The 24,499-nt window shown below is 29.7% G+C and overlaps 1 long non-coding RNA gene across 2 annotated transcripts; it reads left to right on the top strand.

Annotated features, from left to right (window-relative positions):
- Positions 1 to 3,992: 3,992 nt before the first annotated feature.
- LOC145270559 (uncharacterized) lies at positions 3,993 to 23,278 on the top strand. Of its 2 annotated transcripts, none has more exons than XR_013865442.1 (2): positions 3,993 to 4,094; positions 19,004 to 23,278. It is a non-coding gene; the product is annotated as an uncharacterized LOC145270559 (long non-coding RNA). The 2 variants fall into 2 exon arrangements; XR_013865443.1 differs by lacking the exon at positions 3,993 to 4,094 and adding an exon at positions 14,534 to 14,789.
- Positions 23,279 to 24,499: the final 1,221 nt, after the last annotated feature.

Raw genomic sequence — 24,499 nt, 5'->3', positions numbered from 1 at the left:
ATCAGCTTCTCATTTATCAGTTAATTACTCGTCTGCAGTGTGAGTCAAGTCTTTGCGTATGGATTATTAGCAGTTGAACAATTAGGTACTTTCCTGTGATTTTGGTTGACGCGATATAGTTTCTCAATCTAGTGATGAAGCAGGACCAGTCTTCATTTGAATGATCTAGGGATACAGTAGGCCACTTCACTTTCTCGACGCTTGCAGCCTGCAATAGGGCATTGTGCCAGTTCATTGTACCACAAGCATTGTGTGATCGGTATACTGGTTGATGCGAAGGAGTTTGTAGGATGGCTCTGCACTTAGAATCAGGCCAAGTCAATCTTCATCATCGATAAGTATAAACTATTTTGATATTGTTTCAGGATGAGATCACAAATGATGAAAATCAGAAATACAGATTGGTAGAACTAAGTAAACGTAATAATTGTAGTCACATAACATAACCAGTATAGCTATGGTACATATTTCTCTCATATTAAAAAAAACATCAACACACACACAAACATATATATATATATATATATATATATATATATATATATATATATATATATAGAGAGAGAGAGAGAGAGAGAATATGATAAAAATGGCACATTTATAAAGTATATTGTTCACTTAATAATCGATAAAAACGTCACATTGATTAGATAATTACCTAATTTTTGGTAGATTTTTAAAGAAATACTCCGTCAAAACAAACCTTTTGTCCCTCGCTGAACTAAATAAATTTAAAATAAAAACCTAATAATTTGTGCACGTTTTCATCGTTCCTTATTTCTATTCATTATTATGAGTATTCGTTTATTAAATGTACTTATCTCCTTTGTATTTTTACGTATTCATCAAAACATGTCCTTTGTTTTTAGTTTGAGAAAAATATGTTTGACTTAACCATTATATATGATGCGTTTTCTTGTTCGGTGAAGTGTGTGAGGGAAAAGGGCTGCTAAACTCAGGTACGTGTAAAATGAATGGCCGATCCCCAAAATGCATAAACATTTGATCCTTTCATTTTTAAATTCACCAAAATTCAGAAAATGAACCAATTTTTATGAAATTTTCAGTATTTATTAACCATCATAAAATATACTTTTACAAAAGTTAAAATTTTAAAACTAAATAAAACTAAATAAAAATGACTTAACTCTAGAGGTTATTTAGGAAACAAAACCTATACTTCTTCATCGTTCAATGAAGGAGAAATCTTTCTACTGGAGCAATTTTAATTTTTATTCTGATTTAAAGTGCCTCTATTTGGGGAGCCTATGCATATATATATATATATATATATATATATATATATATATATATTGCTTATGAAAAAAAAAACACTTGCAAAATTCATTGTGCACTTAAAAATCAACGTTAAAACACATTGAAATTTACGAGACTAAAAAACAATTTATGCCTGTCGAGTCTACCATACTTTGTTCAAGTTATCATCAAAATGTCATTTGGCCACGATAAATGATTGAATATGGATAAAAGATGCAATCATTTGAAATGCAGGTACTTATATTATAGTTTTTTTTGTATATCTTTATAGCAAATAATCCTAAATCTTATTTATACAAAAACAAAAAATAATAAACAAATTTATTGCTCGAAAAACCTTTAAAAACAAATATTTAATTATGTTATCGCTCTAGACAAAAATGTCGGCTTTTGTACTTTTGAGGAACATAAAAATTTTAAATTCTATTAAATATAGTAGAAATATTTTACATTTTCTGGGGGAAAAAAGTTACTCATAAATAAATGATTTTAATAAATTTAATTTCGTTTTAAAAAACGACAACTTGTCTATACTAAAATGTTGGTGAGGGGGATGCTATTTAATTTTTTTATGCACAAACAAGTGTATTTTTTAAATTCAATATCTTAAGATTATACTTTACTAACTATCTTTGAAATAGTCTCAGAAAACTAATATTTATCTTTCAGTGAATTTAGATGAATGTGTCAGTTTCATTTCTCCTAAACTGCACAAGCACCAGATTAACTTTAGGCTTTAATCTTTCAAGCACAATTAAAAAATAACCAGGAATTTTAAGTAAATAAATAAATAAAAATACGAACATGCGGCTTAAAAAACTATCAGTTTCCGCCATTAAATTGCACGCGAATTAAAGAAATAATAAAGATGAAACTTGTAATCTGTTCTCTCTCATGTAAATATTAAAATGTTAAATAAAATAAAACTAATTTTATCTGTGATATTCAGTAAATATAAACCTTGATTCCAGTAAAGCAACTGGCCCTGATGGTATTCCAATTATAGTACTCAAAAAACTTCAACCTGAACTAGCGCCCATACTTACAAAACTGTTTAAACGTTGTCTTAAGGAGAATAGTTTCCCATCTCCCTGGAAAATCTCATCAGTATGCCCTGTATTTAAGAATTCAGGTGATCGCTCATCCCCCTCTCAGTACAGGCCAATAAGTCTCCTGTGCGTCATGAGTAAGTTGCTAGAATCTGTATTAAATACAGAAGTAATCAAACATCTCAACAAAAATAACCTTCTTAGTGACACTCAATATGGTTTCCGTTCTGCTAGATCTACAGCAGATGTCCTTACAGTTATATCGCATAGGATTAGCAAATCTCTCGACGGTGGCAATCTTTCTAGGGCAATTGCTCTTGACATATCTAAAGCCTTTGATAGGGTATGGCATAAAGGTTTACTTCATAAGATCGCTAGCTATGGTATAGCTGGAAAAGTCTTCTCAATTATTAAATCATTTCTTTCTGATAGATTCATAAGAGTAGTAGTTGAGGGGCAAAAATCAGAAGCTCACAATATTAATGCCGGTGTCCCTCAGGGATCCATCCTGGGCCCAACTCTTTTCCTGATCTACATTAATGATCTTCCAAATCATATCCTTACATCATTTGTAGACATTTATGCTGACGACACTACCATTTATGGTACCACATCTAAGACAGTAAACGAGCAAGTTCTCTCCAATTCTCTCTCCTCTGATCTTGAGCACGTAGTACAATGGGGAAAGGAGTGGCTGGTTACTTTTAATGCATCTAAAACCAAGCTTCTCTCTTTACATCATCAACATTCTAATCCACATTTGTCATCAATTGAAATGAATGGCTCTCGTCTTCAGGAGGCCTCAAGTTTTGACAAGCTTCTGGGCTTGACCATTACTCCTGATCTTAAATGGAACACGTATATCAAATCTGTTGCCAAGGCCGCTGGAAAAATGGTGGGATCTTTCTATCGATCCAGTAGATATCTCACTGCTGATGCTATTCTCTATCTATATAAGAGCCAGGTACGTCCAAGGATGGAATACTGTTGCCACATCTGGGCAGGAGCTGCTAGAAAGAACTTGTCCTGCCTTGATAGAGTTCAAAATAGACTTCGTAGCCTCGTAGGAGATGTCCTTTTCTCCTCCTTGCAACCTCTATCTCACAGAAGAGATGTTGCGAGTTTGTCTCTGATGTATCGTTATTTTCATGGAAAGTGTTCAACTGAGCTTCAATCTATGGTCCCCCCTCGCCAAACTTTCACAAGAAACACTCGTCTAGCTGTAAACACTATCAATAATTTCCCCCACTCTTTATCTGTGCCTAAACCTAAACGTAGATTCCATGAACAAAGCTTCTTTCTTAGAACTGCACGCCTGTGGAATTGTCTTCCGTTTTCCTGCTTTCCGGCTGACTACAATATGGTTTTGTTCAAGTCTAAAGTAAATAAGTTCTTGATGAGCCGTTCCATATAAGTTATTAAATTTACCAAATTTTCATTACTAATGATTACTATATTGACCAACTTCTACTGTACACTCTTTAACCCTTATACTTGAGTGGCCTCTGGGCCTTGATAATGTGGTGATGCCTTTGTAAAAAAAAAAAAAAAAAAAAAAAAAAAATATCGGCTCTATTTCGAAATGATTTTTTTTATTTTTGCTCTTCAAATTTTTTTTCCCCTCTTCAATTTTGTTTTCTGCGAACTTGCTCTTCCGTTCGTCATCTTGAATGTTAACTTGAGCTTGTAAAGTCAATCACATTTGAAAAATCGTTTCCTTTATAAAAGCAGATAAAGTAAATCGAAAGCAGATTATAAAGCAAAAATGTAAGTATTACTACATGAACTTAGTATCGATTTTTCACATTTGCAGAATACGTTAAAAATGTAAGGGAGATAACTACATTTACTGAGCGAATAATCCTGAAATTTTGGTAAATTTATACAAACACCGTGACAGCGAATTAACCCTAACCCTAACCCTAACCCTAAACCCTAACCCTAACCCTAACCCTAAACCCTAACCCTAACGCTGTCACGGTGTTTGTATAATGGTAAATTTATACAATATATATTTCGGTGTTGATTGTTTTTTTGTTATCAATATTGACTTAAACATTTAAAAAAAAAACATAAAAAGACAACGGCCAATGTCTAGAATACCTTTAAACGTTTTGGTAAATTATTACTTACTTTCCATAATCGTTAGGCACTTCCAAACGACTGGGAAGAATGGAACACATAATCCCGTAAAGTCAAACTTGTCTTAACTATACGAAATATGGAACAGCAGAAGCGACTTCATGATTTTTAAAACCTTTGTTTATCTTCTTCAAACTGCAATTAATAATTAATCTTTTTTATAATTTTGTTAGGTTTTAAGATTTACACAGTTTAACGATTAATAATATTTTAAACATTTTATATTAAATATAAAATACGGTTTTACTAAATATGTACGACTGTTCATTTGGTTAATTTTTTTTATTCTTTATTTGGTAAAATGAGACAAACTAGATTGGTCTACAAAATGTTTATTTTTTTGCAATAATATTTTTCAATCGGTTTTAATCTTGCCATAAAATAGTTGGCAAGAGGCATGTTTATATTATAATTTTATATTAAAAAAAAATTAAACACCGTTAATTAAAAGTCTATGTTGTAACCGAACATTTTATAAGAATGGAATTGTAATAGTTTTATTTTTTTTATTATTAAGTTTAAGGTAGTTTGTTTTTCTTGGTAATTCAACTTATAATAGTAGATATTAATTAACGACGCTGTAAAAACAATTTTCAGAATATATATTTTTTTTTAATTTAGGCAATATCTTCATTTTTAATGTGTTTTGTAAACTGCACAAGCATCAGATTTACTTTAGTCTTAAATCTTTCAAACACAAAAAAAAAAAATAACCAGGAGTCTTAAATAAATAAATAAATGAATAAATAAGAAAAGGCGGCTTAAAAAACTATCAGTTTCCGCTATTAAATTGCACGTACAACCAATAAGAGAATTAATAAAGATGAAACTTGTAATTTGTTCTCTCTCATGTAAATATTAAAATGTTAAATAAAATAATATTAATTTTATCCGTGATATTCACTAAATAGATGTTAACTCGAGCTTGTAAAGTCAATCACATTTGAAAAATCGTTTCCTTTATAAAAGCAGATAAATTTAATCGAAAACAGATTATAAAGCAAAAACGTAAGTATTATTGCTACATGAATTTAGTACCAATTTTTGCGCATTTGCAGAATACGTTAAAAATGTAAGGGAGATAACTACATTTCCTACACGAATAATCTTGAAATGTTGATTTAGTCTTGAAATATTTTCAGTGTTGATTGTTTTTTGTTATCAATATTGACTTTAACATTAAAAAATAAAACATTAAAAAAAAAACAACGGTCAGTGTCTAGAATTACCGTTTTGGTAAATTATGACTTATTTTCCATCTTTATAATCGTTAGGCACGTCCAAACAATTGGGGAGAACGGAGCAAATAATCCCATGACGTCAAACTTATATATGGGGCAGCAGAAGCGACTTAATGATTTTTAAACTGCAGTTAATAATTAATCTTTGTTATAATTTTGTTTGGTTTTAAGATTTACACAGTTAAATGATTAATAATATTAGAAACATTTGTATATTAAATATGAAATACAGTTTTACGAAATATGTACGACTGTTAATTTGGTTAATTTTTGTATTCTTTATTTGGTAAAATGGGATAAACTAGATTGGTCTAAAAGATGTTTATTAAAAGTCTATGTTGTAACGGAACATTTTAAAATAATGGAATTTTTATGTTTTTAATCTTTTAAAAATGAATTAATTTTTAGGAAGTTTCTTTTTCTTGGCAATTCAACTGATAATAGTATATATTGATTAGAAAAAAAACCGCGATTTAAAAAGAAATATAGTAATATAAAATTTATATCAATTTTTTATTGCAACTTCAAGTTTTTGTTCAGTACGAATTTATCGTTTACCAAAGAAAAAATAATTTTATAAATTTTAAATACTTTAAACTAATGTTCTTTATAGTTTACAAAAAGAAAAAATAATTTTATAAATTTAAAATACTTTAAACTAATGTTCTTTATAGTTTACAAAAAGAAAAAATAATTTTATAAATTTGAAATACTTTAAACTAATGTTCTTTATAGTTTACAAAAAGAAAAAATAATTTTATAAATTTTAAATACTTTAAACTAATGTTCTTTATAGTTTACAAAAAAAATATAAATCTTAAATGTTTTTCATTGTTTAATGATTTTTATTTTCATCTTTTTTCAATTTTCTCAGTGGATTATTAATCTATTATTTTATTTTCAATACTTAAACATAAAAAACAATGATCAATGCCTAGAACCTGACGTAAAGCAAAAAAAAAAAACTCCATCAAAATCTTTACAATGAAACTTTTATAGTCTTTTGGGAAATGAATATATACTTCAAAAGTGGCACAGAGAATTATATTTCATGATATGATGAAATTACTTTTGCCAAAAGTGGGGATCATTTTTTTTTAATAAATTTGATGTAAAATGAGCGGTACCGGTGCATGTATTGATCCATGCTGAAATATTTTTAGAAAGTCATTCTTAACATGGGAAGAGGAGGGTGTTTTGTTCCTATTCTGTACTTTAACCTTAGAATTTAATAAAAACATATCAAAAAACTTTAATTAAACTTGAAAAAACTAATTTATAATAAAAAGTGATACCCCACTTTTCAAAAAGAATATTTTTCATATCATGAAAACGATTTCTTTGCACCACTGTTAAAGCATATATTCGTTTTCAGCACCCCTGAAAACTTATAACAGTGGTAATCGTACAAGTTTTTTTTTGGGGGGGGGGCAAAGAATCTAGACATTGACCAGAACAACTTTATAGTTTACCATGAAAAAAAAATATGAATATTAAATGATTTCCACTGGTTTAAAGTAAAAACAAAATGTTCGACGCATGCATGGAAGTGGTATGCTCATGTGTACTTGTCACTAATCTAACAGATTTTCCAAAAACAGATTTCAATATTTACAATTTTTAAGTTGTGTTCTGTTTCTAATACAAAGTTCTCGTAAATCGATCCCCCCTTTTGGAAACATCGACTTTTTCAACCAATTTTGTGAATTTAGCCTTTTTTTTATTTTTTAGCCTATTTGATATTTAGTCGTTTTCTCTTTTCTTTAATTAAATGTTTGCATTCTTGACTAGTGCTTTCAATCTGAGGGTTCGATGTATCAGAAACTGTGTACACATGTAAGTATACCAAAGAGTTTTCCTGTTAATTAATTTGGAAATGTAGTTATCAAATTTTATTTTCGTTTGTTTTAAGAATGCTGATAATTAAAAAAATTTTGTTGTATTTTTAAGTTCCCTCAAAAATACTTTCAACAGACCTTACAAATAACTTTGACTAAATTAAAAAATAATCATGATTTTTAAACAAATTACAATATTACGGTTCTGAATTTTTTTAGATGAGGAATGATTCTTTGCGTTGTTTAGATTATTAAGACTACTTTTCTCATTTTATGTATTATTTATTGTGCAAACATTGTAAAAATAACACTTAAGATGAGAACAATAGTCCAAATAATTCAAATGATACGAACAAATCACAATATATATATATTTTTCTTTACATGTATTTTTTACATGTTGAAAACTTGTTTTTGTTTTTCCTTGCAATAATTGAGATTCCATAATTACTGGATTGTGATATGACCCTTTAATTTTAATTCTGTTTTGAAAAGTGAAGATAACATAAAATTAATTTATTTTGTATTTTGGGGACATAAACTTTGACAGATGAAAAGGAAGTTATTATAAATGGGGCTTTCATAAGTAGATGTTCTGAATTTGTGTATGGAAAATCGTAACTTACTTGGCTAGCATGTGTGTGTTTCAAATGCTTGGTCATGTTACAGAAGAGAAATGAAAGAAACAAAGCCTAAAATGGTTGAGGGTCACTTGTGCAATGCAGACGGTTTTTATTTTTGAATAAAAACGTGCTAAAAGGGGCATTGTTTCTCAGATTAGCATGAGGAGAAGCTGATCATTTTCTGACATGTGCAAAATCATTAAACTGGTTTCTGCTCCCCTCCAAGTTTCCCTTCAAATCATAAGAAACTAACAAAAATTCTTTCTTTTCCCTTCCTCTTTCCACAGCCAACTTTATGTCTGCTTAAAAAATGAAGAACAAGAGAAAGAAGAGAAAATTAAGAATATGCAATCAAGAATGCAAATTGGACAATTCTCTTGCAGTAGGTCAATCATTATGAAATTGAGTTACTCACTGAATGTCATGGAAGCTACATGATTGATTATGGTTGGAGTCTAATGGTATATGAAACGTGTTGAGGTTATTGTTGGACTCTAAGGGTATATGAGACGTGTTGAGGTTATGGATGGAGTCTAATGGTATATGAAACGTGTTAAGGTTGTGGTTGGAGTCTAAGGGTATATGAAACATGTCAGTGTAGGCAAATATTGTTTACTTTCATATTTTACCTCTCTTAGCCATCACCAAAATTATGTGATTAAAAACAAGAAAATACATTAAGACGATTCTAATTAAAATACATGACTACTTTTACAAAACTTTAAAATTGACGTCCACTGTGGTTATTGGTGATTAGTCCTAGAGTGATATGATCACTGTTAAAATGGACCAATATTCTATAAGATATGTTATTGATATTCTTAACCAACACAATAGCATTCAAATTAGCTCCTATAGAATAAGGGAATACAGAAGAGATTTATTCGGTTTAATATTCAATCAAAATGACCGAGTAGTGTGCTAGGGGGAAATAGAAAATGATTTTGGTGCATTGCTACCATTGATCATAAATAATGTTTTAGTTTAAATTTTGAACAAAAATAAAAGAGAATTGCAATCCTTTCTCACCAGAGTTTCTGCTGAAGACTAATGCAAGGAATGCCGAAAAGATTGCAGGCTGTCAAATTACAGAAGGGCTATACTACTAAATATTCATTGTGTTTGTGTTGTATTTGTGTTACACTAATGATCTTAATTTATAATAAAATACAATTTTTCATAGTGCGGAGTTTTTAAATTGATGTGAACACTAGGATACTTTCAATTTAGCTTCACTTTGCAGCTTTTGATAAAAACGATGAGTACGGACTTTTTGTGTTTTCACTATATATATATATATATACATATGTGTGTGTGTGTGTGTGTGTGTGTGCGCGCGTGTGTGTAGTGATAACATCCAGAAACAAAAATGTTCATTCACTTTCTACTAGGATTGTCTGCCAGGCCCGTAGTGCTATGGTTAAAGTATTTGGTTGAAATCAGTTGTAACTTACATACTTCTGAATGTTTCAGTTTCACTTTTCAGTGAGATTTAAAATATATTATTGTTTAAGGCTTTTAAGCCAGTCATCAACACGAAAGCATGTTACTCGCATGTACTAAATAAAGGGTGCTATTCAAAATTCAGTACAGATTTCTGCATTCAAGAGAAATGTTACCCAGATCGACAAAGTACACCTGAATAAGATCGGAGGTAACGTATGAACGTTGTGAAAATAACACCCAAGATGACACTCAAGATGAGAACAGTATTCTGAAGAATCTAAATAATATGAATAATCAATCCTCATCTCTAAAAAATGTAAAGATTTTAGTTAAATATGTGGAAATAAAAACACATTAATTTTATTAACTAACCAGTATTGCATAAAACTCTACTCATTTTTTACTTTCATTAATAATAGATGTTTTTGATCTTTTTAATAAAAAATATAAGAAATTTAAGTTAACTACATGAAATATAATTTTTAAAATTTATTTTATATTTTCAGAATTTACAGTAATGAAAAAAAAATTAATGGATAAGGAGGACCTTTCTTTATTGGTGATTTAAAAAAGGTATTAAATAATTTTACTTTTTTTCATATAAATTTTCTAAAGTTAAAATTTACTAGCCTGCCTATGATCATAAACTACATTGTATATACATTTTTTTCATCATAGGAGGGACTAGGCTTATGAAAAAGGATTTAAAAAGTACATAGCAATCATACTCAGTGAACCAAGTGCAAGTGAAATACAAACGATTGCACTGAAAGGGACGGCTAGAATCCTGAAAAGATCTCTTGGTTGGACTCACTAAAATAGGGGTAAATGTCAGACATCTGGTTGGATGTCCCATCCCCTAGAAGAAAAAGTTTAAGAAAAATGAAAACAAGAGAAAAACCACATTCTTGTGAAGTATGTGGTTCATCTTTTGCACGAAAGGCCAATTTGTCGTGTCATATTCTAACACATACAGGGGAGAAACTACATTCTTGTGAAGTATGTGGTTTTTCTTTTGCACTTAAGTCAACTTTGTTGCGTCATATGCTAACACATACAGGAGACAAGCCACATTCATGTGAAGTATGTGGTTCGTCTTTTGCACAGAAGTCAACTTTGTTGCATCATATGCTAACACATACGGGAGACAAACCACATTCTTGTGAAGTATGTGGTTCTTCTTTTGCACAGAAGTCAAATTTGTTGAGTCATATGACAACACATACAGGAGACAAACCACATTCTTGTGAAGTATGTGGTTCTTCTTTTGCACGGAAGTCGACTTTGTTGCGTCATAGGCTAACACATACGGGAGAGAAACCACATTCCTGTGAAATATGTGGTTCTTCTTTTGCACTAAAGGCATCTTTGTCATGTCATATGCTAACACATACGGGTGACAAACCACATTCTTGTGAAGTATGTGGTTCTTCGTTTGCACTAAAGGCAAATTTGTCGAGGCATATGACCACACATACAGGAGACAAACCACATTCCAATGTAGTATGTACTTCTTTTGAAGTGAAGTCAAATTTATAGTGAGGATGCTAAAAAGAGCTCTCGGTCGGTTTCAGTAAAAAGCATGGAAATATTTGGAGCTAGTTTCCCTGCCTCGTATCCAGCATTTGAAAGAAAGAAAATAAAAAAGAGAAAAACCAACATTTTTGTGAAGTATGTTGTTCTACTTTTTCATGGAAGTCAAATTTGTTTCATAATATGAAACCAAATGAGAAAATGACAAAATATCAAGGAATTTTGTATGACATAAAAATGAAACTGGAATCTTACAAATGCATCAATCATACAAGTTATTATAGAAACTGGACTAATGAAAAAGAATTTCAAAAAATATCTAGCAAATATACCTGGTGAACCAAGAGCAAGAGAAATACAAACAGGTAAAGGGACAGAATCTTAAAAAGATATCTTGGTTAGAGTAACTAAACCAATGGAAGAATGTTTTGCATCCGGCAGAATGTTCCATCCCCAGCAAAAACAAAGTGATAAAATTATGGCAAAAGAGAGAGAAAGAGACAAGCCACATTCTTCCTGTTGAGGCATATGACAACAACTTGACTGCCTACTAGACACTATTCTCGAGTCTCTCTGTACAGGGGTTTGAGGTTACTTTCCTAGAAATAAATGCTGACCAAATATTCAACATTCTATTCCAGCTTCATTAAACAAGAAACAGCAGAACAACCTCTATCACGCAAGTGGCCAACCATTTTAATCAAGACTGTATTACAAATATGACAGAATTAGAAAACAAGTCTGCTACAGAAATCACCCAAAAGAAACTTGGTTAATGAAAAAGAATTATAAAAACTATCTGGCAAATATGGGGAACTAAGAGAAATACAAACAGGTAAAGGGACAGAATCTTAAAAAAACTAAACCAATGGAAGAATGTTTTGCATCCGGTAGAATGTTCCATCCCCAGCAAAAACAAAGTGATAAAATTATGGCAAAAGAGAGAGAAAGAGACAAGCCACATTCTTCCTTTGCACAAGAGTCACATCTGTTGAGGCATATGACAACAACTTGACTGCCTACTAGACACTATTCTCGAGTGTCTAAGGTCTCTCTGTACAGGGGTTTGCCAAAACAACCTGGTCTGAAGTTACTTTCCCTAGAAATAAACGATGACCAAATATTCAAAATCACATTTTGTATTCACTGGCCAAATAAGATCTTCTCCCTATGGCTAACCCACATTAGCTTTTACGAGGAATGGTGAACCTTCTCCAAGTGATGTTACCTCAAGTTATAGCACAAAGCTGGATACTCCACCAGACTAGACAAATGCTTGTCCTAGAATCCAGAAAGACCAAGAGACCAAAATGAAAGTGTACTACAATGTATGAAAATGGTAAATTGGAGAGAGGAAAATTATGTTCTCACTTTATTTACTAATCCAGTGATTGAGAGATAAGGAAGTTTAATAGAACATTCGAATATCTGTCTCATATAGAGTTCAAGTGTTAGCCCCAAACAAGGGCAATCGCCACTTTGGTGTAGGGGGTTACTATCAGGGGAACAACTACTGGGGTACTATGTAGGGATTTGGGCAGCAATATGTCGGTTAACGTTAAACTTGAACTTCTGCACGTCAGTACTGTTGGGGAAGCAGGGACCTGGAATGGAATTCCAGAGTCTAGCGGTTCTGGGGAAGAAACTATTGAAGTTAAAAGATCTTTTACATCTAGGGATCTCTACAGTGTGGGGGTGGGATTTAGCAGCCTGTCGGTTTTGTCGAGGGTGCTCATTTTATGAAATTTTCAGTATGTATTAACCATCATAAAATATACTTTTTAAGTTTTAGTGAAAATGTATTATTTTTTGTAAACAGAAACACTTTTCCTAAAGTTAAAATTTTTAAACTAAAAAAAAATAAATAAAATACCTTAACTCTAGAAGTTATTTAGGCAACAAAACCTATACTTCTTCATCGTTCAATGAAGGAGAAATCTTTCTACTGGAGCAATTTTAATTTTTATTCTGATTTAATGTGCCCCTATTTGGGGAGCCTGATTATATATATATATATATATATATATATATATATATATATATATATATATATATATATATATATATAATTAAATATTTGTTTTTAAAAGGTTTTTCGAGCAATAAATTTGTTTATTATTTTTTGTTTTTGTATAAATAAGACTTAGGATGATTATGCATATATATATATATATATATATATATATATATATATATATATATTGCTTATGAAAAAAATTAAACATTTGCAAAATTCATTGTGCACTTTTAAACCAACGTTAAAATACATTGAAATTTACGAGACTAACAAACAATTTAGGCCTGTCGAGTCTACCATACTTTGTTCAAGTTATCATCAAAATGTCATTTGGCCACGATAAATGATTGAATCTGGATAAAAGATCGAATCATTTGAAATGCATGTACTTATATTATAGTTTTTATTGTATATCTTTATAGCAAATAATCCTAAATCTTATTTATACAAAAACAAAAAATAATAAACAAATTTATTGTTCGAAAAACCTTTTAAAACAAATATTTAATTATGTTATCGCTCTAGACAAAAATGTCATTCTAAATCTTATTTATACAAAAACAAAAAATAATAAACAAATTCATTGTACGAAAAAACTTTTAAAACAAATATTTAATTATGTTATCGCTCTAGACAAAAATGTCATTCTAAATCTTATTTATACAAAAACAAAAAAATAATAAACAAATTTATTGCTCGAAAAACCTTATAAAACAAATATTTAATTATGTTATCGCTCTAGACAAAAATGTCATTCTAAATCTTATTTATACAAAACAAAAAAATAATAAACAAATTTTTTGCTCGAAAAACCTTTAAAAACAAATATTTAATTATGTTATCGCTCTAGACAAAAATGTCGGCTTTTGTACTTTTGAGGAACATAAAAATTTTAAATTCTATTAAATATAGTAGAAATATTTTACATTTTCTGGGGAAAAAAGTTACTCATAAATAAATGATTTTAATAAATTTAATTTCGTTTTAAAAAACGACAACTTGCCTATACTAAAATGTAGGTGAGGGAGGTGCTATTTAATTTTTTTGGCACAAACAAGGTGTATTTTTTTAAATTCAATATCTTAAGATTATACTTTACTAACTATCTTTGAAATAGTCTCAGAAAACTAATATTTATCTTTCAGGGGATTTAGATGAATGTGTCAGTTTCATTTCTCCTAAACTGCACAAGCACCAGATTAACTTTAGGCTTTAATCTTTCAAGCACAATTAAAAAATAACCAGGAATTTTAAGTAAATAAATAAATAAAAATACGAAAATGCGGCTTAAAAAACTATCAGTTTCCGCCATTAAATTGCACGCGAAGTAAAGAAATAATAAAGATGAAACTTGTAATCTGTTATCTCTCATGTAAATATTAAAATGTTAAATAAAATAATACTAATTTTATCCGTGATATTCACCAAATAGATCGGCTCTATTTCGAAATAATTTATTTTTTTATTTTTCCTCTTCAATTTTGTTTTCTGCGAACTTGCTCTTCCCTTCGTCATCTTGAATGTTAACTTGAGCTTGTAAAGTGAATCACATTTGAAAAATCGTTGCCTTTATAAAAAAAAAACAGATAAAGTTAATCGAAAGCAGATTATAAAACAAAAACGTAAGTATTACTACATGAACTTAGTATCGATTTTTCACATTTGCAGAATACGTTAAAAATGTAAGGGAGGTAACTATATTTACTAAGCGAATAATCCTTAAATGTTGATATATCGTGGAAACTTTTTCGGTGTTGATTGTTTTTTTTTTTGTTATCAATATTGACTTAAACATTAAAAAAAAATAAATAAATAAATAAAAAGACAACGGTCAATGCCTAGAAAACCTTTAAACGTTTTCGTAAATTATTACTTACTTTCCATAATCGTTAGGCACTTCCAAACGATTGGGAAGAACGGAACACATAATCCCGTGACGTCAACCTTGTCTTAATGATACGAAATATTGAACAGCAGAAGCGACTTCATGATTTTTAAGACCTTTGTTTATCTTCTTCAAACTGCAATTAATAATTAATCTTTGTTATAATTTTGTTAGATTTCAAGATTTACACAGTTTAATAATTAGTAATATTATAAACATTCTTATATTAAATATGAAATACAGTTTTACTAAATATGTACGACTGTTCATTTGGTTAATTTTTTTTATTCTTTCTTTGGTAAAACAAAACAAACTAGATTGGTCTACAAAATGTTTTTTTTTTGCAATAATATTTTTCAATCTGTTTGAATCTGGCGATAAAATAGTTGGCAAGAGTAATCTTTATATTATAATTTTATATTAAAAAAAATAAACACCGTTAATTAAAAATCAATGTGGTAACCGATTATTTTATAATAATGGAATTTTAATAGTTTTAATTTTTTTTTATTAAGTTTAAGGTAGTTTGTTTTTCTTGGTAATTCAACTTATAATAGTAGATATTAATTAGAAAAAAAACGCTATTTAAAAAGAAACATAGTAATTAAAAATTGATATATATTTGTCAGTTTCATTTGTCCGTTTCTAACGACGCCGTAAAAACAATTTTCAGAATAACTTTTTTTTTAATTTAGGCACGTAGTTCTTTTTCAATATCTTAATTTTTAATGTGTTTTGTAAACTGCACAAGCAACAGATTAACTTTAGTCTTAAAATTTTCAAACACAATAAAAAATAAATAAAAATACGAAAAGGCGGCTTAAAAAAACTATCAGTTTCCGCTATTAAATTGCACGTGCAACCAATAAGAGAATTAATAAAGATGAAACTTGTAATCTGTTCTCTCTCATGTAAATATTAAAATGTTAAATAAAATAATACTTATTTTATCCGTGATATTCACCAAATAGATCGGCTCTATTTTTAAATGATTTATTTTTTCCTCTTCAGTTTTGTTTTCTGCGAACTTGCTCTTCCGTTCGTCATCTTGAATGTTAAGTAGAACTTGTAAAGTAAATCACATTTGAAAAATCGTTTCCTTTATAAAAGCAGATAAAGTTAAAAAAAAAACGTAAGTATTACTACATTAATTTAGTATCGATTTTTCACATTTACAGAATTCGTTAAAAATGTAAGGGAGATAACTACATTTACTAAACGAATAATCTTGAAATGTTGATTTATTCTTGAAAAATTTTCAGATTTGATTGTTTTTTGTTATCAATATTGACTTTAACATTAAAAAATAAAACATTAAAAAAAAAACAACGGTCAGTGTCTAGAATTACCGTTTTGGTAAATTATGACTTATTTTCCATCTTTATAATCGTTAGGCACATCCAAACAATTGGGGAGAACGGAGCACATAATCCCATGACGTCAAACTTATATATGGGGCAGCAGAAGCGACTTAATGATTTTTAAACTGCAGTAAATAATTAATCTTTGTTATAATTTTGTTTGTTTTTAAGATTTACACAGTTAAATGATTAATAATATTAGAAAAATTTGTATATTAAATATGAAATACAGTTTTACGAAATATGTACGACTGTTCATTTGGTTAATTTTGTTATTCTCTATTTGGTAAAATGAGATAAACTAGATTGGTCTAAAAAATGTTTATTTTTTGTGCAATAATATTTTTCAATCAGTTTTAATCTGGCCATAAAATAGTTGGCAAGAGTCATGTTTATATTATAATTTTATATTAAAAAAAATTAAACACTGTTAATTAAAAGTCTATGTTGTAACGGGACATTTTAAAATAATGGAATTTTTATCTTTTTAATCTTTTAAAAATGAATTAATTTTTAGGAAGTTTCTTTTTTCTTGGCAATTCAACTGATAATAGTATATATTGATTAGAGAAAAAAAAACGCGATTTAAAAAGAAATATAGTAATATAAAATTTATATCAATTTTTTATTGCAACTTCAAGTTTTTGTTCAGTACGAATTTATCGTTTACCAAAGAAAAAATAATTTTATAAATTTTAAATACTTTAAACTAATGTTCTTTATAGTTTACAAAAAGAAAAAATAATTTTATAAATTTTAAATACTTTAAACTAATGTTCTTTATAGTTTACAAAAAGAAAAAATAATTTTATAAATTTTAAATACTTTAAACTAATGTTCTTTATAGTTTACAAAAAGAAAAAATAATTTTATAAATTTTAAATACTTTAAACTAATGTTCTTTATAGTTTACAAAAAGAAAAAATAATTTTATAAATTTTAAATACTTTAAACTAATGTTCTTTATAGTTTACAAAAAGAAAAAATAATTTTATAAATTTTAAATACTTTAAACTAATGTTCTTTATAGTTTACAAAAAGAAAAAATAATTTTATAAATTTTAAATACTTTAAACTAATGTTCTTTATAGTTTACAAAAAGAAAAAATAATTTTATAAATTTTAAATACTTTAAACTAATGTTCTTTATAGTTTACAAAAAGAAAAAATAATTTTATAAATTTTAAATACTTTAAACTAATGTTCTTTATAGTTTACAAAAAGAAAAAAATATAAATCTTAAATGTTTTTCAGTGTTTAATGGTTTTTTTTCATCTTTTTTCAATTTTCTCAGTGGATTATTATCATTAATCTATTATTTTATTTTCAATACTTAAACATAAAAAACAACGATCAATGCCTTGAATCTGACGTAAAGCAAAAAAAAAAAAAACTCCATCAAAATCTTTACAATGAAACTTTTATAGTTGGAGTCTAATGGTATATGAAACGTGTTAAGGTTGTGGTTGGAGTCTAATGGTATATGAAACATGTCAGTGGAGGCAAATATTGTTTACTTTCATATTTTACCTCTCTTAGCCATCACCAAAATTATGTGATTTAAAACAAGAAAATACATTAAGACGATTCTAATTAAAATACATGACTACTTTTACAAAACTTTAAAATTGACGTCCACTGTGGTTATTGGTGATTAGTCCTAGAGTGATATGATCACTGTTAAAATGGACCAATATTCTATAAGATATGCTATTGATATTCTTAACCAACACAATAGCATTCAAATTAGCTCCTATAGAATAAGTGAATACAGAAGAGATTTATTCGGTTTAATATTCAATCAAAATGACCGAGTAGTGTGCTAGGGGGAAATAGAAAATGATTTTGGTGCATTGCTACCATTGATCATAAATAATGTTTTAGTTTAAATTTTGAACAAAAATAAAAGAGAATTGCAATGCTTTCTCACCAGAGTTTCTGCTGAAGACTAATGCAAGGAATGCCGAAAAGATTGCAGGCTGTCAAATTGCAGAAGGGCTATACTACTAAATATTCATTGTGTTTGTGTTGTATTTGTGTTACACTAATGGTCTTAATTTATGATAAAATACAATTTTTCATAGTGCGGAGTTTTTAAATTGATGTGAACACTAGGATACTTTCAATTAAGCTTCACTTTGCAGCTTTTGATAAAAACGATGAGTGCGGACTTTTTGTGTTTTCACTATATATATATATATATATATATATATATATATATATGTGTGTGTGTGTGTGTGTAGTGATAACATCCAGAAACAAAAATGTTCATTCACTTCCTACTAGGATTGTCTGCCAGGCCCGTAGTGCTATGGTTAAAGTATTTGGTTAAAATCAGTTGTAACTTACATACTTCTGAATGTTTCAGTTTCACTTTTCAGTGAGATTTAAAATAGATTATTCAAGAGAAAAGTTATCCAGATCGACAAAGTACACCTGAATAAGATCGGAGGTAACATATGAACGTTGTGGTAATAACACCCAAGATGACACTCAAGATGAGAACAGTATTCTGAAGAATCTAAATAATATGAGAAATTACAGTTAACCACATGAAATATAATTTTTTAAATTTATTTTATATTTTCAGAATTTACAGTAATGAAAAGAAATTAATGGATAAGGAGGACCTTTCTTTATTGGTGATTTAAAAAAGGTTTTAAATAATTTTACATTTTTTATATAAATTTTCAAAGTTAAAATTTACTAGCTTGCCTCTGATCATACACTACATTGTATATACATTTTGTGGAATCAGATGCAATCGAACATGGCTGATAAAGCATTTTCTTGTGAAGTATGTTGTTCTTCTTTTGGAGAGAAGTCAAGTTTGTGGCGTCATATGCTAACACATATGGCAGACAAGCCACATTCTTATGAAGTATGTGGTTCTTCCTTTCTAAGTAAGTCATATTTGTTGAGGCATATGATAACACATACTGGAGGAAATTAAAAGATGTTTCAATTATAGCAGTCATCATAGGAGCAACTGGGTTATGAAAAGGAACTTTAAAAAGTACATAGCAAGCATACCCGGTGAACCAAGTGCAAGTGAAATACAAACGATTGCACTGAAAGAGACGGCTAGAATCCTAAAAAGATCTCTTGATTGGACTCACTAAAATAGGGGTAAATGTCAGACATCTGGTTGGATGTCCCATCCCCTGGAAGAAATAGGTTAAGAAAAATGAAAAAAAGAGACAAAATACATTCTTGTGAAGTATGTGGTTCTTCTTTTGCATGTAAGTCAACTTTGTCGCGTCATATGCTAACACATACGGGAGACAAACCACATTCTTGTGAAGTATGTGGTTCTTCTTTTGCACAGAACTCAACTTTGTCGCATCATATGCTAACACATACGGGAGACAAACCACATTCTTGTGAAGTATGTGGTTCTTCTTTTGCACGTAAGTCAAATTTGTCGCGTCATATGAAAACACATACGGGAGACAAACCACATTTTTGTGAAGTATGTGGTTCTTCTTTTGCACAGAACTTAACTTTGTCGCATCATATGCTAACACATACGGGAGACAAACCACATTCTTGTGAAGTATGTGGTTTTTCTTTTGCACAGAAGTCACATTTGTTGAGTCATATGAAAACACATACAGGAGACAAACCACATTCTTGTGAAGTATGTGGTTCTTCTTTTGCACGGAAGTCAACTTTGTTGCGTCATAGGCTAACACATACGGGAGATAAACCACATTCTTGTGAAGTATGTGGTTCTTCATTTGCTCTGAAGTCAACTTTGGTGCGTCATATGATAACACATACGGGGGACAAACCACATTCTTGTGAGGTATGTGGTTCTTCTTTTGCACGGAAGTCATATTTGTTGATGCATATGACAATCCATACAGGAGACAAACCACATTCTTGTGAAGTATGTGGTTCTTCATTTGCACGGAAGTCAAATTTGTCGAGGCATATGACCACACATACAGGAGACAAACAACATTCCAATGTAGTATGTAATTCTTCTTTTGAAGTGGAGTCAAATTTATAGTGAGGATACTAAAAAGAGCTCTCGGTCGGTTTCAGTAAAAAGCATGGAAATATTTTGAGCTAGTTTCCCTGCCTCATATCCAGCATTTCAAAGAAAGGAAATAAAAAAGAGAAAAACCAACATTTTTCTGAAGTATGTTGTTCTACTTTTTCATGGAAATCAAATTTGTTTCATAATATGAAAACACATGAGGAGAAAATTACAAAATATCAAGGACTTTTGTATGACATAAAAATGAAACTGGAATCTTACAGATGCATCAATCATACAAGTTATTATAGAAACTGGGTTAATGAATGTGAATTTCAAAAACTATCTGGCAAATATACCTGGTGAACCAAGAGCAAGAGAAATACAAATAGGTAAAGGGACAGAATCTTAAAAAGATCTCTCGGTTAGAGTAACTAAACCAATGGAAGAATGTTTTGCATCCGGTAGAATGTTCCATCCCCAGCAAAAAAAGTGATAAAATTATGACAAAAGAGAGAGATAAAGAGACAAGCTACATTCTTCCTTTGCACAGAAGTCACATCTGTTGAGGCATATGACAACAACTTGACTGCCTACTAGACACTATTCTCGAGTGTCTAAGGACTCTCTGTACAGGGGTTTGCCAAAACAACCTGGTCTGAGGTTACTTTCCTAGAAATAAATGCCGACCAAATATTCAACATTCTATTCCAGCTTCATGAAACAAGAACCAGCAGAATAATTTCTATCACGCAAGTGGCCAACCATTTTGATCCAGACTGTTTTACAAATATGACAGAATTAGAAAACAAGTCTGCTACAGAAATCACCCAAAAGATTTATTAAAAATACTCCAGAAGTTCCATTACAGAATATTGGAAAAAATGGGGCAAGCAATATTTTGACAAGTATTTTCTGGATTCATTCATCTAGGACTTTATAAGTTTGAAATACACAGAAATAGTGAGGGTGAACCGTTTGACATCGAGTTGTCAGGTTCTTCTAGAGGATGGCTACTATGAAATAAAATAGAATGTATAAATATATCCACATGATGATCTATAACATGTTGAATATTGAATGCTGCAGCAAGTCATGAGAGCAGCAGTTGGACATGTTATACACCATCCGCTATGACTCTCCACAATTCTTAAAACTACATGCCTTGAAACGAGCTGTTAAACCTGACATAATTATATGAGAAAATAAGTAGAAAGTCACAACCTCAGAAGATAATGTCTTTAATAATACTAGGTTAAAAAGAGTGAGAGTAAAAAATAACAAAATACCAGGTTTCATGTACGACATGAAAAAAATTGGGATCTTTGGAAAATTTCTATTTCAGTAATTATAGGAGAAACTGAAATTAAACAAAAGAATTTTAAAAACTACCTGGCAATATACTTGGTGAACCAAGTGCAAGAGAGATTAAAAAATTGCCCAAAAAGAGATGTTAGAATCTTAATATGATTGTTCGGTGTAAATGTATAAAGGGTGAATGCCTAGCATCCGCTAGGATGCACCATCACCAGCTGAAACAAATCCATTAAATTAAAAAAAGACAAACCACATTCCTTTGACGTATGTGGTTCTTTGCATAGAAGGAACATTTGTTGTGCCAGATGCAAAAACATATGGAAGACAAAAGAACATTCAATATATATGCATTTCATATAGAGTAAAATGTGAGCCCTATGTAGGGAGCCCATTGATTTCTGAGAACTTCAACTGATCAAAATTGAAACAAAAGAGAATAGTGTATGAAATATACTAACTGGTTTAATGAAAAATCTTAAGAAATATTTCACACAATTCTTAAGACAAAAATCTTAAGAAATATTTACACACAATTATTAAGACAAAAATCTTAAGAAATATTTACACACAATTATTAAGACAAAAATCTATCTATAATTTACACACAATTAAAAAAAATCAAACTTTTGCAATGAAGCAATAACAGGGACAATAACTGTCTATAAATATCTATATATTCTAAAAAGTCACGTGTAAGTTACAGGAGAATCTCTTCAAACTAAAATATATAAGTAAACAAATAATTTACCAGGTAAATTTCTCAAAACTTCCAACTCAAAAACTACAGTCTTGTTTCAAAACATCCAGCTTAAAAACTCAACACTCATTCAAATTCAGTTTCACATGGCTACGTATATAGCATGCCTTCTTACACGTCCAACCACAGCCAGAACTAAAATGATAACATTTTTAAAAAGTAAAAAAAAAACATATTTACACACAATTCTGAAGACAAAAATCTTAAGAAATATTTATACACAATTCTTAAGACAAAAATCTTAAGAAATATTTACACACAATTAGAAAATCAAACTTTTACAATGAAGCAATAACAGGGACAATAACTCTATGATTATCTATATATTCTAAAAAATCACGTGTAAGTTACAGGAGAATCTCTTCAAACTAACTAAAATGTATAAGTAAACAAGATATTTACCAGGTAAATTTCTCAAAACTTCCAACTCAAAAACTACAGTCTTGTTTCAAAACATCCAGCTCAAAAACTGAACACTCTTTCAAGTTCAGTTTCACACAGTTGCGTATATAGCATGCCTTCTTACACGTCCATCCACAGCGAGAACTAAAATGATAAAATTTGTAAAAAGTAAAAAAACAAAACATATTCTTTTTATGTGTGTTGGTATTCTTGTGTTAAAAAAGTGTTATTCTCATGTAAACATCTGGGAAACGAATTCGATACTTTGCTTATGTTCATAATTTCCTTTTAAAAACAAAGATTTTATTCTCGTGTAAATCTTTAAAATCACCCAAAAGAACAAACGTAACATCTTAACAGTTTTTTACGTCTATTTTTAAATTCAATAAAACGTCTATTTTATATCGTGTATTTATGTTTAAATATCTACTTCATGTTTTAGCTTTTTATCATTTTTATCAGCATACATTTATTGTGCAAGATCTTTTTAATGCCATTGACGTTCAATAAGTAATGAGTCTGACCCACTTCCGCTTGTCTGAGCTAGTAAAAATGTTGCATATGCACTTAGGTCTGAATGCTCTCCATCTGTCATTGATGAGACAACTGTCGGCCATTTTGAGACAACCTTTTTTGAAGATCCATGCTTGACTATTTGCTAAAGGGGATGATTAGTGCAGGGTCTGTGGAAACTACCTGATGGATTCATAGGTTGCTGACAACTTTCCAAAAGCAAAACCGCATTGATTACCATAGTGTACCAAAGAAGTATTCACTCTAGGTGTCTTAACCCGGTATCCACAATGTACATACGATAAAGCAAGAGTGTTAAACAAAATCCAGTTACCATTTACTTTTGCAGCATCTTGATATCAATAAAAATTCAACAATTATAAACTAATTAGCCATATACAGCCTCGGCGTAGATAGTAAGTTGTGTAGCAGTTATATATCGTGTGGCTGTTTTATATTGTTTTAAATGTATTTCTTTTTTCCATGGACCATTGCTGGATTAGGTGAGGAAGAATACATTACGAAATGCTTATTTATTATAAAGAAAATAAATGAAGCATTAATGAATATTGCAGTTATCAGTTAGAAAGTGATAATTAAAATTATTGATTTTTTTAAATAAAAATTGCGGAAAGCGAAATTTTATAACAAAACATGTTTATATCAACAATTTTATAAGGATATAATAGTTATTTTCAATCAGTAAGATTTCTTTATTTAAAGTCGTGTTTGATACAGAAAGCAAAGTAATCACAAAGCTTTGTAGATGTGTGAGTTTATATGTTCATAGTGTGAATAATATTCACATGTATGTAATATATGTATGTGAGTGCATGGCATTGTGTATGTGTGTTGATTTATCTTGTTTTTTTTAGTTTGTCTATAGCTGTGATATACACATTTTGTGGTATTTCAGCCCAACCAGTTTGAGAAATCTGAAAAAATCCGATTTTGTTTCCCAGGGCATTAGTTATATAGAATTAGTTATATAAAATTAGTTTGCGTTTTACCTTGAAGCAATCAAGGTGTTTGTTTTATAGTCGATTTAAATATTGCCTCTCTTTTGCCGTTATATGAGTTAAACAAAATGGCTGCATGAATGCGCGCAGGCA

Source organism: Euprymna scolopes, chromosome 46 (assembly GCF_053919585.1).
Source record: "Euprymna scolopes isolate OS-2025 chromosome 46, ASM5391958v1, whole genome shotgun sequence".
Taxonomy (NCBI): Eukaryota; Metazoa; Mollusca; class Cephalopoda; order Sepiida; family Sepiolidae; genus Euprymna; species Euprymna scolopes.
The sequence above is the reverse complement of the archived record's forward strand: the minus strand, read 5'-3'. Positions and strand labels throughout refer to the sequence as shown.